Genomic DNA, 17,277 nt, shown 5'->3' on the forward strand with positions numbered 1-17,277 from the left:
AAGTGTCGTTAGTGTTATTTTTTTTTTTTTGGGTAAAGGGTTACCCCGGTGATTCTATTAAAATGCAACCGCAAATAAGTACAAGTAGTGAGGATGAGTTCCACACTAGTTCATATACAGGACATGCCCCATATATGTAAAACAAATCAAAAACCAAAACCAAACGACCTAAAACACCCCATAACCTAGTCTACTATACATCATGACACGATATCTAGTAGACAAAAATGCAAAACCATAACATAATCCTCAGCCACCATCATCGAAAATAAAGAAGCCACAAAACAGCAGCCCCTTTAGACGAAAAACAGACAGCCTATCCATTAGAGAACCTGGTAGAAGAGGTGCTTGCCCCTGCTTTCGAAGAAGAAGGATGAGTACCCGATGTCATAAATGCATTAGTTTCATTATATACTTCTTCAACCTCCTCCTCATCTTGAAATTCACCATTTTTACCCACATTCTTACCCCTATCCGAAAGAACATCAAACGGGTTGTGCGTCTTGACACTCGATGTCGGACCCGAGGTAGAAGCCCCACCACTCGGCTTGGAACCAATCGGACGATATTCAAATTTTTGCTTCTGCTTATTCACATGAAAACCTGATTTCCTAGCTGCTTTTTTGCGCTCCACATCCGTAAAACCCTCTTTGTCTACAACCGGCTGCTTCATTTGATTTCGGGAACTACTTCCCCCTTGTTTGTTCTGACCAGTAACCGGCTCCTTAGGAGCCCTCCTAGGCTGTCTCGGGCAAAAATCATCAGAATGACCAAACACCTTACAATGAGCACACCTAAGAGGACTCCATTCATATTCTACCGACAGAATCACTTTACAAAAGCCTTCCCCTTCCAACTCTGGAACTGCAATAACTATCTCCTCCTTAAACCCATTTTCAGCTGAAATTTCTACTAACGCTCTCGCGTAACTACTCCTTCCCCAATTTTCCGTGCACATGGATGAAGTATACGAGTCCAACATCTTAGGCTCACCAATAGCCGTAGCAATCATACTCAATCCATCCTCCGTATACGCAGCAATCGGAACATCATGGATTTTAACCCACACTTGCAACTTCTTTACTTCCTTCTTTTCTAACTTAGAAGTAGGAGACCAAATATGCAAAAACATAGGCTGAGATCGGATAATCCAAGGTCCCTCTTTAAGAACATTCAACATACCAGCTTCATCCGCGAACTGAAAGAAAAAGAACCCATTAGCATTCATCATTGATTTCTGTAATCCATATCTCTTCCACTGGTTCTTCACGAAATATTCCACAACCGGATATGCAACTCTGTCCCCCAGGAAGTACCCATACAGAGTGTTTGCTAATTTTACTTGGACTGCTCTAACCGACTCACGAGAAAGAACCACATCACAACCCTCATGCATAACAGGGCTAACAAGAGATCTGAAATTTACCTTCACCTTCTCCGTAGTATTGTTAACAACTTTAGCAAACGATAATGGTACCGGTTCTGTCTTCGCTGAAGTATGCGAATTCCCATGACCTACCAATGCAGCATCCTTGGATTCTAATTTTTGCGTATATATCTTAGTAGCTTGCTTAATTCCTTCCCAATCAGAAACCCTAGTTGCTGACCGCAAGTTTCCAGCTTCAAATGGAACTGAATTCTTTTCCAATTCATCAATTATGTTGAACCTTGCTGCAATTTCTTCAAACGTTGCCCTCGGTGTCGCACAACCTTCCTGTTGATTTCCACCAGATCCACTCAGGTCATCCATAAACCCTAATCAGATTAGTAATCAGCCGCAAACCCTAGTCTGAATCGTTATCAAACCAGAAATCAGCGCCGACAATAACAGCCCTAAATCCTTTGACCGATTATCGGCTCTCTAGCCTGAATTGTTGCTGAATATTGACTGCCAAAAACTTAACCAGATTCGTCACAAGCCAGGAAGACAGCGCCGTCACGAAAACCCTAGTCTGAATCGCAACAACCAAGGAGAATAATCTGCACCGCTGATGATGAATTGCCGAACGATTGCAATCCAGTAAGTCAGCGCCGACAAACAACAAACCCTAGATCGATACTCTTGAAAATTGCCGACTTCAATTGATTTGAACCTAAAGAACCGATTAAGAATGAATCGAAATCTGTAGAAACTAACCAATTTTAATCGGGATGAATGAGACGAACGATCTGATTAGGGTTCCCCAAAATCGCCAAAATCGCCTAGCTCTCCTATAAACATGCTGGATCCGACAGACCTTAGGCTTTCATTAGTGTTATTTTTAGTGACACAAAGAATTCTCGTCACTTAGGGAAATATTCTGGATGATAAAACGACATCTCTGCACAATATTTATGTTGTTAAAAGCTGAATTGTGCTGAATTTAATAAAGTTCTGCACTTAAAGTGTGTTTCGGGTGCCTTTTAGTGCGTGTTTTAGCTTTCGTAACGACCATAAATTAAACCCTTATATGTACTCTTGGGTTTTAATGTACCTTTGTCGTAGGACCTACAGCTAGGCCTCAATTCTAATGTCTGACTGCTTTCTGCAGTTCCGTTGACACAGTGTGTCTTACCGGTGAGTTTACTAATATTTCTGACGCAACGCTCTCGATTGCATGAAGCAATATTTTGTAGTATACAACGTGCATGAATTCACTTGCTTAGCATCTAATCAGTCAATGTTGACATTTAAGCACATAATTGCAGTCATTAAATAATAATTAAAGTGTACAGAAGTTACCGGTTTTGTGCCAGTTGTCACAGTCTCCCCCCGTTAAAAGAATTTCGTCCCGAAATTCAGATTGAACTAACTCTCGCAGGAGTCTTCTTGAATAAGTGGGGATACTTTTCCTTGAACTGGTCTTCGCGTTCCCATGTGTATTCGGGCCCATGCTTTGAGTTCCAACGTACTTTGACAAGTTTCACACTGCTCCTCCTGGTCTTGTTGACTTTCCAGTCGGTAACCTCAACGGGTTGTTCGGTAAATCGGTGGGCGTCATTAATATGCACTTCATCCGCTGGATTGATCACGTTCTCTTGTGTTGGACTCTTCTTGAGGTTGGACACATGAAACGTATCATGTACTCCATTAAGGTCTTCCGGTAACTCCAACTTGTACGCCACGGTACCAATTCTCTCCAAGATTCTGAATGGTCCGATGTATCGTGGATTCAGCTTCCCACGTTTTCCGAATCTGGCTACTCCCTTCCAAGGTGAGACCTTTAACAACACTTTGTCTCCCACCTCGAATTCTAAGGGTTTTCGTCTTTGATCAGCGTAGCTCTTCTGTCGATCTCGAGCCGCCTTAATGCGCTCTCGGATCTGCGCAATCTTGTAGGTTGTTTCTTGTACTAGTTCAGGACCAACCATACGTTTGTCACCAGCGTCTGCCCAACATAGGGGCGATCGGCACTTGCGGCCATACAGAGCTTCGAATGGCGCGGCCTTTATGCTTGTATGATAACTGTTATTGTAGGAAAACTCAACTAAGGGTAGGTGAGTATCCCAGCTGCCGCCTAGATCCATGACGCATGCGCGAAGCATATTTTCCAATGTTTGTATGGTTCGTTCGCTCTGGCCATCTGTTTGTGGATGGAATGCCGTGCTTAGATCTAGCTGAGATCCAAAGGCTTCCTGAAATGATTGCCAAATTCTTGAGACAAAGCGTCCATCTCTGTCTGAAATAATGGAGGTCGGCACTCGATGACGTGCCACAATTTCCTTCAAATATATCTCTGCCAGTTTTCCAGTGCTATCCTTTTCTCGAATTGGTAGGAAATGCGCAGACTTCGTCAATCGATCAACTATTACCCATATCATATAGTGCCCTCTCGGGGTCCTGAGTAATTTTGTTATGAAATCCAATCGAGATTTGCTCCCACTTCCACATGGGGATCTCTGGTTGTTGTAGTAGGCAAGACGGTTTCTGGTATTCAGCCTTAACCTTAGCGCAGGTCAGGCACTTTCCTACATAGACAGAACGTCGCTTTTGAGTCATGGCCACCAATAATATTCTTTTAAGTCTTGATACATCTTGTCCGACCCTGGGTGGATCGAGTATCTTGACTTGTGCGCTTCATCAAGGATGACTTCTCGTAGGCCACCATAGAGCGGAACCCAAATGCGCTTTTAAAATATAAGGCTCCCTTTTCATTTGGCGCCATGTACTTCAATGCACCCCGGAGGTATTCAGCTTTGCGATTTTCCACCTTAAGGGCTTCTTGTTGTGCGTCACGAATACGTGAAGTGAGGTTCGTTCGGATAGTCATTTCCAATGCTCGAACCCTTAGGGTGTTAACCCTTTCTTTTCGGCTCAACGCGTCCGCTACAACGTTTGCCTTTCCTGGGTGGTACTTAATCTCACAGTCGTAGTTATTTAACAGCTCGACCCATCGCCGCTGGCGCATGTTCAGTTCCTTTTGATCAAGTATGTGTTGCAGGCTTTTGTGATCTGTGAAGATTGTACATCGAGTACCATATAGATAGTGTCGCCAGATCTTTAAGGCAAATACCACTGCGCTCAGTTCCAGGTCGTGAGTGGTATAGTTTCTTTCGTGCACCTTCAATTGCCTTGAAGCGTAAGCGATGACCTTTTGGCATTGCATGAGTACGCAACCCAGTCCTTGTCACGAGGCGTTGCAGTATACCACAAAGTCTTCCGTGCCTTCGGGTAGTGACAATATTGGTGCATCGCATAGCTTGATCTTGAGTAGCTGAAAAGCTTCTTCTTGCTTAACACCCCAGTCATACTTCTTGTCTTTCTGCGTAAGGGCGGTTAGTGGCTGAGCTATTTTTGAGAAATTCTCGATGAATCGCCTATAGTAGCCTGCTAAGCCCAAAAATTGCCGAACTTCAGTCGGGGTTTTGGGAGCTTCCCAATTCTTTATGGCTTCAATCTTGGACGGGTCTACATGAATTCCCTTCTCATTCACCACATGACCAAGAAATTGTACTTCGCGAATCCAGAATTCGCACTTTGAGAACTTTGCATACAGTTTCTCTGTCTTCAGTAGTTCTAGGATGGTTCTGAGGTGTTGTTCGTGCACTTCTTTCGTCCGTGAGTAGATTAGGATATCGTCGATAAATACAATCATGAATTTATCGAGATATGGTTTGCATACGCGGTTCATCAGATCCATAAAGACCGCTGGTGCATTCGTCAGCCCGAATGGCATCACAAGAAACTCGTAATGTCCATAACGTGTTCTGAATGCCGTCTTTGGTACGCTTTCTTCTTGGATCCTTAACTGATGATATCCAGATCGAAGGTCGATCTTGGAATAGTAGCTTGATCCTTGCAACTGATCAAATAAGTCATCAATCCTCGGTAGTGGGTACCGATTTTTGATAGTGACCTTGTTCAGTTCTCTGTAATCGATACACATTCGCAGAGTTCCATCCTTTTTCTTCACGAACAATACTGGAGCTCCCCAGGGCGAGAAGCTTGGCCTTATGAATCCTTTATCCAACAACTCCTGGAGTTGTGTGGATAATTCTTGCATTTCGGATGGTGCAAGTCGATAGGGCGCCTTGGCTACAGGAGCGGCTCCTAGAACCAAGTCGATACGGAATTCGACTTGTCGTTGCGGAGGTAGTCCTGGCGGATCTTCGGGAAAGACATCAGGGAATTCTTTCACTACAGGAATATCTTCAAGTTTCGGCTCCTTAGTCTTCTTATCTATCACGTGTGCTAGGAAGGCAACACATCCTTTCCTTAAGCATTTCTGTGCCTTCATGCAACTGATGATTCGAAGAGGTGCGTCTCGTTTTTCTCCATGTACGATGAGAGTTTCATCATTCGCCAAAGGGATGCGAATGATTTTCTCATGACAAATAACTTCAGCTCGGTTTGTGGACAACCAGTCCATGCCGACTACTACATCGAAGCTACCTAATTGGATAGGTAAGAGGTCGATGCTAAATTTTTGTTCACCAAGTTCTAGTGTGCAGCCTCTAACAACTTCGCCCGATTCAACAAGTTTACCACTGGCTAGTTCTATGGAATAAGGAATTTCTAATCTACTAGATTCTATTCCAAGCGTACGTTTAAATTCCACGGACATGAAACTATAATCGGCTCCAGTGTCGAATAATATGGATGCGAAGTGATTGTTAACGAGAAACGTACCGGTGACCACGTTAGGGTCCTCGCGTGCGTCCCTTGCTCCAATTACAAATGCTCGGGCCTGAGCATTGTTTCCTTCTGGGCAATCCTTCATGAAATGATCTTTGCTTCCACATCTGAAGCATCCTTGGTTTCGCCCATTTCCGTTGCCAACACCATTACCATTTCCACCATTGTTTCTATTATCAGCCCCATTACGATTTCCATTCCCGTTCCTCTTACTCCAACAGTCTTCAGTGCGGTGACCCAACTTTCCACACTTGTCACACTTTGAGATGCGACAAACTCCCTCGTGATGGCGTTTGCACCGATGGCATTTGGGCAAGGTGCCCAGGTATCCCTTAGCTGGAGCGTCGTTCATGGCTGCAAGCGATTTCGCCTCCTGAGGCGGGTTGGGGCCACGCTTCTTGTTGGAACCCTTGTTGTTACGAGTTGCTTGATTCAAGTTTGCATGTTTCCTTTTCTTGCCACCGGACGACTCAGCATGCATCTCGGTGTTTTCTGTCGGGTTCAGTGATAGCTTCTCCATGCGAACACAGTCTTCAGTAAGGCTGACAACCAGAGTTACAGCCTTAGTGATTGTCTGGGGTTTGGTTGAAGTCACCATGCCGCGAAATTCCGGGGCCAATCCCCAAATGTAGCGTTCAACGCGCTTGAATTCCGGAGTTACCATGTAGGGAATCACCCTAGACAAATCATGGAACCTTCAAGTATACCCTGTGATGTCAGCACCTACCATAGTCAAGTGCCAGAACTCCGTCTCCAACCTTTGGAGTTCGGCACGAGAGCAATACTTCTCTCGCATTTTCTCTTTCAGTTCATCCCAAGTCATGCCATACGCGGCATCATCGCCTAGGGTTTGGACTTGTAGGTTCCACCAAGTCAAAGCTTCATCGACAAATAACCCAGTAGCAAAGGTGACTTGTTGATCCGCGGTACACTTGCTCATGCGGATAGTGGCCTCAGTCTTCTCTGTCCAACGCACAAATGCTACCGCTCCTCCAGTGCCATCGTAGTTCATTGGTTTGCAGTCGAGGAACTGCTTGAAGGTGCAGCCTGTAATTAACCCAACCAATTCACATATGAGCAATTGAAGAAATAATGAAGCAAGGACCGTTCATAAATTTCTCCATGCCTAGCAAATTGTCTTAAGGTTACCTTGGGCTACGTTTCCTCCTGACGAATCTCCATGTCCGTTACGCCTAGCATTGCTTGGCCCTCCACTGTCTTGGGTACGGTTCGCCTCGTACTGGGCGATAGCAGCAGAGATCCTCTCTTCCAGTAGAGCGTCCAGCTCTTCAGCAGTTCTTGGCAGTGGGGGAGGAGGAGGTTGATCACCACCTCGAGCATTCACAGCTCTCCTGGGTGCCATGTTCTGATAGAACATAACACAACAGGGTTAAATATTTGTTTGATGTCGTCGTACTAAACGGTAGTAGCATATATATTCACAGGTATATACCACATAATTAACATCAAACAATTATTACTCTAGCAGAGTACTTAGTAGGCTTGCACTGAGGGAATCTACACGTGACAAGACCTGCTGTGGTTTCTGTGCACTGAATTCCATAATTATGTATGCATCCATAATTACGTAACTCCTTGCACAGTCCGCACAGTTCGTTTCATCCTCGTATTTCTTCCTTCAGTTAAGTCATTGTTTTCAGGCAAAGTCATGTATACTAGGGGTATTCTACATCTAGTACATGTATATGCTAATTATCACACATATTTGCAAGTAATCCTTAATCATAGACAAGTGCTACCCCAGTGCACCCTAGGTCACGTAGCGTCTTTTCTAGACTCATGCAAATAGTTTTAGGCAGTGGATGTCGCGGGACATTTTATGCAATGAAAACTTTTTGAAAAATTGTTTTCGTGATAGGATCCTAGAGATTGTAGACTAGACTCGAGAAGGAATCCTGGTTCACTACAGTCGCAGCTCTGATACCAATCTGTCACACCCCTTTCTGCGGCGGAAGCACGAGGTGTGATCATGAAAGGTTCTCATTACATACGAAAGGTAAACATACTATATGCTCAAAATAACTTCAAACATTACATTACCAAAACATAAGTCAAGTGTTTACAACACGTGATAGCATATTGTCTTAAGAGTTACAACTTTGATTAGCGAAAATAAAACATAGCGACATCCACGAGCATAAGTAAGACCGCGCGCACATCCACCTTTAATTACCTGAAATACATGTGAGTTTTGGAAAAAAACGTCAACATAATGTTGGTGTGAATTCATGCAGTTTTTGTATTGAACGTTTGTATACTTTGTATGAAAAACATGGTATGTATTTTGTTTCAAAACGCGTATTCATGAATGAGTCAAGTATCTCTATATGTATCAAGGGTTAATGGGTTGCAAAGCCATTAACATGTGACACGACATAAGAAGTCACCAAACCATAGGCATTTTTCTATAGTCGATTCACGACTGAGACACAAAAACACTACTTGGTTCTAGTTGTCACCAAGAGTGGGGCTGCCCTGAAACCCATTAGATCTAACCTTTTGTTCTGCGGTCTTAGTATTTACATGATTAATGGTGCTTATGGTACCCTATCTGTGACACGATTTCTCGTATCAATTCTTGGCACTAGTTTTCGCCAAGAGTACTTCTCGTTTCATTACACAACATATCAATTTGTAAATATTGAAGTATTTTAACATGTATTTCACCCCCGAGTTATAAAGCTAAAAACAGTTAAAAGAAAAGGGGGAGCATGAACTCACAACTTTACGTTCCTGTGCGTCGTAAACTTCACCGGGTTTGCTTAATTAACGTCGCGACCTATATGTGTTTTCTTAACGTTAGTCACTAGACTTGCGTCGCACAAGTACAGTCACTCTCATTTGTATTCGTATTGTTGTGTTAAAAATATTTTATATTTTTAACTAAGCATCTTACTTATATTATTTCCTCACATATTAATTTAAGTATCTCGTGTTTTGCACTTTGCACCCGAATTATGTTTCTTGTATGTTGTATGTGTGTTCTTATGTTTATACTCCTCATGAGTATTTAGTGTATTTTTAAGTTTTAATACGCTAGCACGTATAACACATACTATATACACTTAGCACAAAAGTTGGTGATAAAATAATATATATTTTTCTCTCATTTGTATTCGTATTGTTGTGTTAAAAATATTTTAGGGAATAAGTTTCTCAAATACTTATATTTTTCTAAGTGTCAAAATTTATAAAAATTTTGACAGAGTTTCCCCTAAAAATGGAGGTTTCCCATGTTTTCAAAACATGTGTTTATTTTCTTTTAATTCATCAACAATCAATCTTCAACAATAATCACCAACAATATATACTAATTCCTCTATTCCATGAACTTGAATATTCACAAAAATGTGTAGTAACTTACTAGCACATTTAGTAAGTCTTGTTATCTTTAAAAATAAGTTTAATTTCTTAAAAACTTTATTTTTAAGGAATATGAAGTTTCACAACTTCTAGTCGGTTTTTACGAAAATTATTTCTTTGTTAAAACTTTTGTTACACAAGTGTCCACACACTTGTTTGTTCATAAAAACACCTCTAGTTCATGAAAGATCCGGTTTTAAAACATGGTTTCGTCTTACAGTTGGTTTCCTGAAAATACCACTTGTAGATCTTTAGATCTACTAGTTTAGAACTTCATTTTACAAGAAAATTTACTTTTACACAAGTTCATGTTATTGTGTAGTAGTGTTCATCATCTAGTCCTTTTCATACTTTGACATACACTAGTTCATGTTCTATGAACATAACCTAGCCGGGTTAGATGACGATCCAAACTACTACTAGCATTAAACACACAAAATAATCATCACAAAACAAGTTTAACAAGTTTTACACCATTACTTTCCTTTTATCCATTAAGTTCATCATTTTACAAGACTTTTAGTTAGTGATCTTTAGTGTTTATGATTTTTAGCCATTAAATCATCTATTAACCATCATAAACAAGAACAAGAAGATGTTTAGAAGCACTTACTACTAGCACAAGGCTAGGGGAGTTCAAGAGGACAAAAGAGGTGGCTAAAAGCAAATGAAGAAGGTCCTTCAAGATCCGCTTGCACCGAGCTTCGTTAGTGGCCTTCTTACTCCTCAATATCACCTTGGAATGGATGGATGATGTTGGACAATGAGGGTGGCGGTGGTGCTTGGTTGGGCCGAGAACAAGGGAGGGAGAGAGGGAAGTGAAGATGGAGTGATGGAATGGTGGTATTTATAGACCTTCCATATAGCATATTCCTAGCATATTCCTGGCATATTCCTGGCATATTCCTGGCATATTCCTGGCATATTCCTGGCATATTCCTGGCATATTCCTGGCATATTCCTGGCATATTCCTGGCATATTCCTGGCATATTCCTGGTATATTCTTGGTATATTCCTGGCATATTCCTGGCATATTCCTGGCATATTCCTGGCATATTCCTGGCATATTCCTGGCATATTCCTGGCATATTCCTGGCATATTCCTGGGCTTGCTGCGTTGTCTGCGTTTTGCAGTGTAAGCACTGTGTCGCGTAGGAACACACAGTACGCGCTTAAACTTGAAAAATAACGTTTTTAAGCATTTTAATTTATTTTTCAACACGAACCTGATTAAAATAAAATTTTAATCATAACAGAATATTTGTGGGATTAAATATTATCCCGGCGGCCACCAACATTCGTTTCGCAGTTTTGTCGTAATTAGTTCTTTAGTTCAAATAAACATGTTTTCGCCATACCGAATCATTCGAAACTTATTTCTAAGTTATGTAAGGGATATTTAGGGTATATTTGGCTTATGTCACAGTTCTGGAGTGTACGTCGCGTTAAACTGATTGCGTTTAAGCACCAGTTTGCGTATAACCTTCCAGAAAGTGATTTAAAGCTTGAAATCGGTATCGAATCAAATTGTTTGGTTGTTCGGTTAGATACTGATTCGTTAAAGTGCTTAATAAGCATTTAAAGTGTCGTTAGTGTTATTTTTAGTGACACAAAGAATTCCCGTCACTTAGTGAAATATTCTGGATGATAAAACGACATCTCTGCACAATATTTATGTTGTTAAAAGCTGAATTGTGCTGAATTTAATAAAGTTCTGCACTTAAAGTGTGTTTCGGGTGCCTTTTAGTGCGTGTTTTACCTTTCGTAACGACCATAAATTAAACCCTTATATGTACTCTTGGGTTTTAATGTACCTTTGTCGTAGGACCTACAGCTAGGCCTCAATTCTAATGTCTGACTGCTTTCTGCAGTTCCGTTGACACAGTGTGTCTTACCGGTGAGTTTACTAATATTTCTGACGCAGCGCTCTCGATTGCATGAAGCAATATTTGTAGTATACAACGTGCATGAATTCACTTGCTTAGCATCTAATCAGTCAATGTTGACATTTAAGCACATAATTGCAGTCATTAAATATTAATTAAAGTGTACGGAAGTTACCGGTTTTGTGCCAGTTGTCACAGGGTTAGCACCAGAAATTCAGAGCCATGTGACATCGGCTAACCTCAATAACATCCAGGATGTTCAGCGTCTTGCTCATCGCCTCACGGATCAGGCAGTGGAACAGAACAGGCTGCCTAAACGTATCAGCGCTGCTACTACCGTCACCTCTTCTGCTACCCCCAGTGACAACAAGAGAAAATGGGAGGGGGATTCCAGCAAAGGTTCAGCTTCAGTTCAGTCTCAGGTGCAACAGCGAAAGACTGACAACTATCAGAGCCCTAGTCAGCAATTTTCGGGCAGTCACAGGCAGGGTGGATATTGAGGGAACCTCCCAAGGTGTAACAATTGTAACAGACACCACAGTGGCCAGTGCAACAAGGGTCGTTGCCAGAGGTATCTCAAGATGGGTCATGAGGCCAAGGATTGTAGGAGCCCGCGGCCTGCGAATCAGAATCAGCAACAACAGCAAACACCACAGAATCCGCAACAGGGCAACAAGGGATGTTTTCATTGTTGCGCTGAAGGTCACTTCAAAAGATACTGCCCTCAGTTAAACCGAAACCAGAATAACAACAACAACAACAATAATCAAGGCAACGGAAACAACAATGGTGGGAACAACGGCAACGAAGCTAGGGGACGTGCATTTGTGCTGGGGCAGGGTGATGCCAGGAATGATCCCAACGTAGTTATGGGTAAGTTTCTTCTCGACGACTTTTATGTTACTGTATTGTTTGATTCGGGTGCGGATACAAGTTATATGTCTCAAAAAGTTAGCCAAATGTTAAAACGTGCACCAACTCCCTTACACACCAAGCATGTTGTAGAATTAGCTAATGGTAAGAGTCTAGAGGCCACGCACATAGTTCAGGGTTGTAATCTTATCCTCGCTGGTCAGACTTTCTCTATCGATCTCATTCCTATAGTTCTGGGTAGTTTCGACATCGTCATTGGTATGGATTGGTTATCCCAACAGCAAGCAGAGATCCTATGTAAGGAGAAGATCATTCATATTCCCCGTTCTGGTAAAGAACCTCTCGAAGTTCAAGGCGATAAGAGTGGTGCCATGGTTGGCATCATCTCCTTCCTGAAGGCCCAAAAGTGTCTACGAAAGGGTCACACTGCCATTTTGGCACTTGTTACTGATGCATCAACGAAAGAGAAAAGAATAGAGGATATCCCAGTTGTACGCGAATTCCCTCAAGTGTTTCCTGAAGATTTACCTGGTCTACCGCCTCATCGCCAGGTCGAGTTTCAAATCGAGCTAGCTCCCGGAGCAGCACCAATAGCTCGCGCACCGTATCGATTAGCTCTAACCGAACTGGAAGAGCTGTCAAAGCAACTACAAGAGCTCTTGGATAAGGGTTTTATTCGTCCTATCTCTTCCCCAAGGCGAAGAACTAGGACGAATAAAACCCTTATCCAGGAGTTCTTGCAGTTGCTTTGACAGTTCTTCCAGTTCAGTTGGAGCTAATCGGTACGGTGCGCGAGCTATTGGTGCTGCTCCTGGAGCTAGCTCGACTTGAAACTCGACCTGGCTATGAGGCGGTAGACTAGGTAAATCTTCAGGAAACACTTGAGGAAAATCACGTACAACTGGGATATCCTCTATTCTTTTCTCTTCCGTTGATGCATCAGTAACAAGTGCCAAAATGGAAGTATGACCCTTTCGTAAACATTTCTGAGCCTTCAGGAACGAGATGATGCCAACCACAGCACCACTCTTGTCGCCTTGAACTTCGAGAGGTTCTTTACCAGAACGGGAATACGAATGATCTTCTTCTTACATAGGATCTCTGCTTGCTGCTTGGATAACCAATCCATACCAATGACGATGTCGAAACTACCCAGAACTATAGGAATGAGGTCGATGGAGAAAGTCTGACCAGCGAGGATAAGATTACAACCCTGAACTATGTGTGTGGCCTCTAGACTTTTACCATTAGCTAACTCTACGACATGTTTGGTGTTTAGGGGAGTTGGTGCACGTTTTAACATTTGGCTAACCTTCAAAGACACATAACTTGTATCTACACCCGAATCAAACAATACAGTAACATAAAAGTCGTCAAGAAGAAACTTACCCATGACTATGTTGGGATCATTTCTCGCTTCACCCTGCCCCAGCACAAATACACGACCCCTTGCTTCGTTGCCGTTGTTGTTCCCACCGTTGTTGTTGTTGCCATTGCCCTGATTATTGTTATTGTTGTTGTTGTTGTTCTGATTTTGATTTAACTGAGGGCAGTGTCTTTTGAAGTGACCTTCAGCGCCACAATGAAAACATCCCTTGTTGCCCTGTTGCTGATTCTGATGTGCTTGCTGCTGCTGTTGATTCTGATTCGCAGGCCGTGGGCTCCTACAATCCTTGGCCTCATGGCCCATCTTGAGGCACCTTTGACAGCGACCCTTGTTACACTGGCCACTGTGGTGTCTGTTACAGTTGTTACACCTTGGGAGGTTCCCTCGATATCCACCCTGCCTGTGACTGCCCGAAGATTGCTGACCAGGGCTCTGATAGTTGTCAGTCTTTCGTTGCTGAACCTGTGACTGAACTGAAACTGATCCCTTGCTGGAATCCCCATCCCATTTTCTCTAGTTGTCACTGGGAGTAGCAAGAGTGGTAGAAGTGGTAGCGGTGGCAGTAGCGCTGATACGTTTAGGCAGCTTGTTCTGTTCCACTGCCTGGTCCGTGAGGCGATGAGCAAGGCGTTGAATAGCCTGGATATTGTCAAGATTAGCCAATGTCACATGACTCTGTATTTCTGGTGCCAACCCTTTGAGATACAACTCAATACGTCTAATAGGAGGGTCCACCATAGTTGGACACAGAACTGCCAGCTCGTTCGACCTTTTAGTATATGCCTCAATTTCCGACCCAGTCATCTTCAAATGAAAGAACTCCACTTCTAACTTGTGGATGTCGTCGCGTGTGCAGTATTCTCGTTTAATCAGCTCCTTGAAATCATTCCAGGGAGTAGCGTTAGCAGCTGCTAATCCCAAAAGTTGAACTTGCGCATTCCACCAAGTCAGCGCGATTCCTTCTAGCGTGCCAGTGGCGTACTTCACCCTGCGAGCCTCAGGGCATTCACACATTTCAAACACAGACTCGAGCTTTTCAAACCAATGGAGGAGTCCAACCGCTCCTTCGGTGCCACTAAACGTGCTAGGACGACAATCCATGAAGTTCTTGAAAGTACAAACAGGTGGCTGAGCGTGCTGACCTGCTCCTGCTTGTGCAGCTGCAAGTGCCGCAGCAACTTGTTCGTTGATAAGAGCCGTCAACTGGGCTTGAGTCAAGTTAATACGTCCTGCCATGATCTTCAGAGCAAATATAACATAGGTGAGAGAGGTTCGCGAATGGTGCGATGACAGAAGAGAGTAAGCACGCAAATGTTCTCAAGCAATAACAAATAGTAAGCAATGTAATCTAAGCATACCACGAGCAAGTTCTATGTAATTCTAGCATGTAGGCAATAAACATAAACCTTATTACCTAGGATGTTGAGCCTTGCACGTGGAGCGAGGCGTCGTCGTGGATCGTTGAGCACTGTACTGGTTATAGTCTGGTTTTAATGAAAACGTTTTTTCCCCTATTAAAACCGAGTTCTCTATAACCAATGGCTCTGATACCAATCTGTCACACCCCCAAAATCCACCTGCGGAGTATCACCGCTTGTGAGCGTGACTGACCAGGATCAAGCCACCAATCACATAGAACAACGTAAATAGTAAAAGTAATTGTCGTTTAACCAAACCAATCCATATGAAAGGTGTTCAAAACATAAGTGTAACAACAAAGTTTAGCGGAAGCGTATGAGTAAAAGCCCAACATAAATAAAAGTATGAAATGTCATAAAGTTTAATCAAAGCAATCACGATCCTTGTCCACAACGACCGCGCCTCCCCATGCAAGCTCCATGTATACCTAACGACCTGCAAGGCATGTAACAGAGAGTCAACAACTAGTTGAGCGAGTTCACAGTAAGTAAGTGCGTAATAGTAAGTTCGTTTGTAACGTGTGGCTCTACTGGGCTGACAGTATATTCTATTGGTGGGGGCTTCCCATGTTGCATATACACTAGACTATTAGTAACCATAAGTGTTCTTCTTACCGAGAACAGTAATACGTACAAGTTTACGTAGGTTTTACGTAAGTGTCCTTCACAATCGAGGACAGGGGTACGCGGGGGTTTACGTAGGTTTTACGTACGTGCCTGACACAACTGAGGCAGTAATGAGTATAAGTTCACGTAGGTTTTACGTGAGTGTCCTTCGTAACCTGAGGACAGTGATGAGTACAAGTATACGTAGGTTTTACGTATGTGTCCTGCGCATCCGAGGACGATGGTAGATAGTCTAGTAACAGCGTAAGTACAAATCTATTCCTTCAATCCCATTCCCAAACCCCGGGAATCCCATGCCTTGGTAAGAGTGTGAACTCACCTTGGTTTGCTCGGTATGTTATTACTTCTAGTGTTAATTAATGATTAGGTCCGTTACTCACGACCTATGGTACATTGCACATAACTCGATGTAGGTGATTGCATTCAATTAGGGTTTACAAGTCTTTGATATCCAAGCAATTGTGTTCTGTGTGATAATTATGTATAGAATGATATGAGAAAGATTGTTCATACATACAGTATCATCCAGTAATATACAGTATCATATAATCACATACAGTAGAGTACAGTAGCATGTTGTTCCTCATACAGGGTTTTGAACTTGACATCATAATAAACTCTGTCTTTTCAAGCATTAACATGTAACATTACTAAAGTTCGGATCATGTTTTCAATCTAAAACTCAGACAACAGATTATTCATGAAACTCAGATCTTACGGCATCACAAAACTCAGATCAACCAAGCAACATAAAGGTCGGACTAGTATCATCTTAACGAACTCGGATCCCCCCCCTCCTTAACCTTATAAATATTTGGACACCACCATCAACACAAAAATTCGGACACTCCTTGTATTAAACAAAGTCGGACCCCTTGTCCCATATACAAAAGTCGGACCCCCTTGTCCCTCATATAAAAGTCGGACCCCCTTGTCCCTTATATAAAAGTCGGACTCACACACACTCACAAAAATTCGGACATAAGTTATCCCACATCAAAAGTTCGGACAACACTTTACACCTATAATATTCGGACAACATGGCTTCATAATGTTCGGACCCCTTTCAAGCATATATATAAAGTCGGACTAGGCTGAAAATTCTGACCCATGATTCACAAATAAAAGGTCGGACTCCTTACTTCCTTAATAAAGTTCGGACTCTTGTTTACTTAATAAAGTTCAGACTCTTATGCTCATTATCAAAAGTCGGATCATATGCATAAAATAAAACTCAGAATCAATGGAACAGTTACGATAACATCAAGTAAACAGTTACGTTTCTACGATCATTCCCAGGCAATGTAACAGTTACGATCAAGAACCCTAATATCATACATTTGCATTGTAGTAATCTAATCAGCAAATCAAACATTCTATCTTACAAGCATCTTATTGTCAATCATTAGATTACACTTCTAGTCATAAACATTTCACAATAATCAGAATTTATCATTACACAGAACCATCATACGAAGAACTAGGGTTTTAGCATGAATCAATAAATCAACGATTAACAACAAACAATCATTAAACAATTACCTTGGATTGATTCGAGATAAAGAGAGGAAATCAAGAGTGATGAT

The sequence above is a fragment of the Helianthus annuus genome, chromosome 10, assembly GCF_002127325.2.
Source record: "Helianthus annuus cultivar XRQ/B chromosome 10, HanXRQr2.0-SUNRISE, whole genome shotgun sequence".
Taxonomy (NCBI): Eukaryota; Viridiplantae; Streptophyta; class Magnoliopsida; order Asterales; family Asteraceae; genus Helianthus; species Helianthus annuus.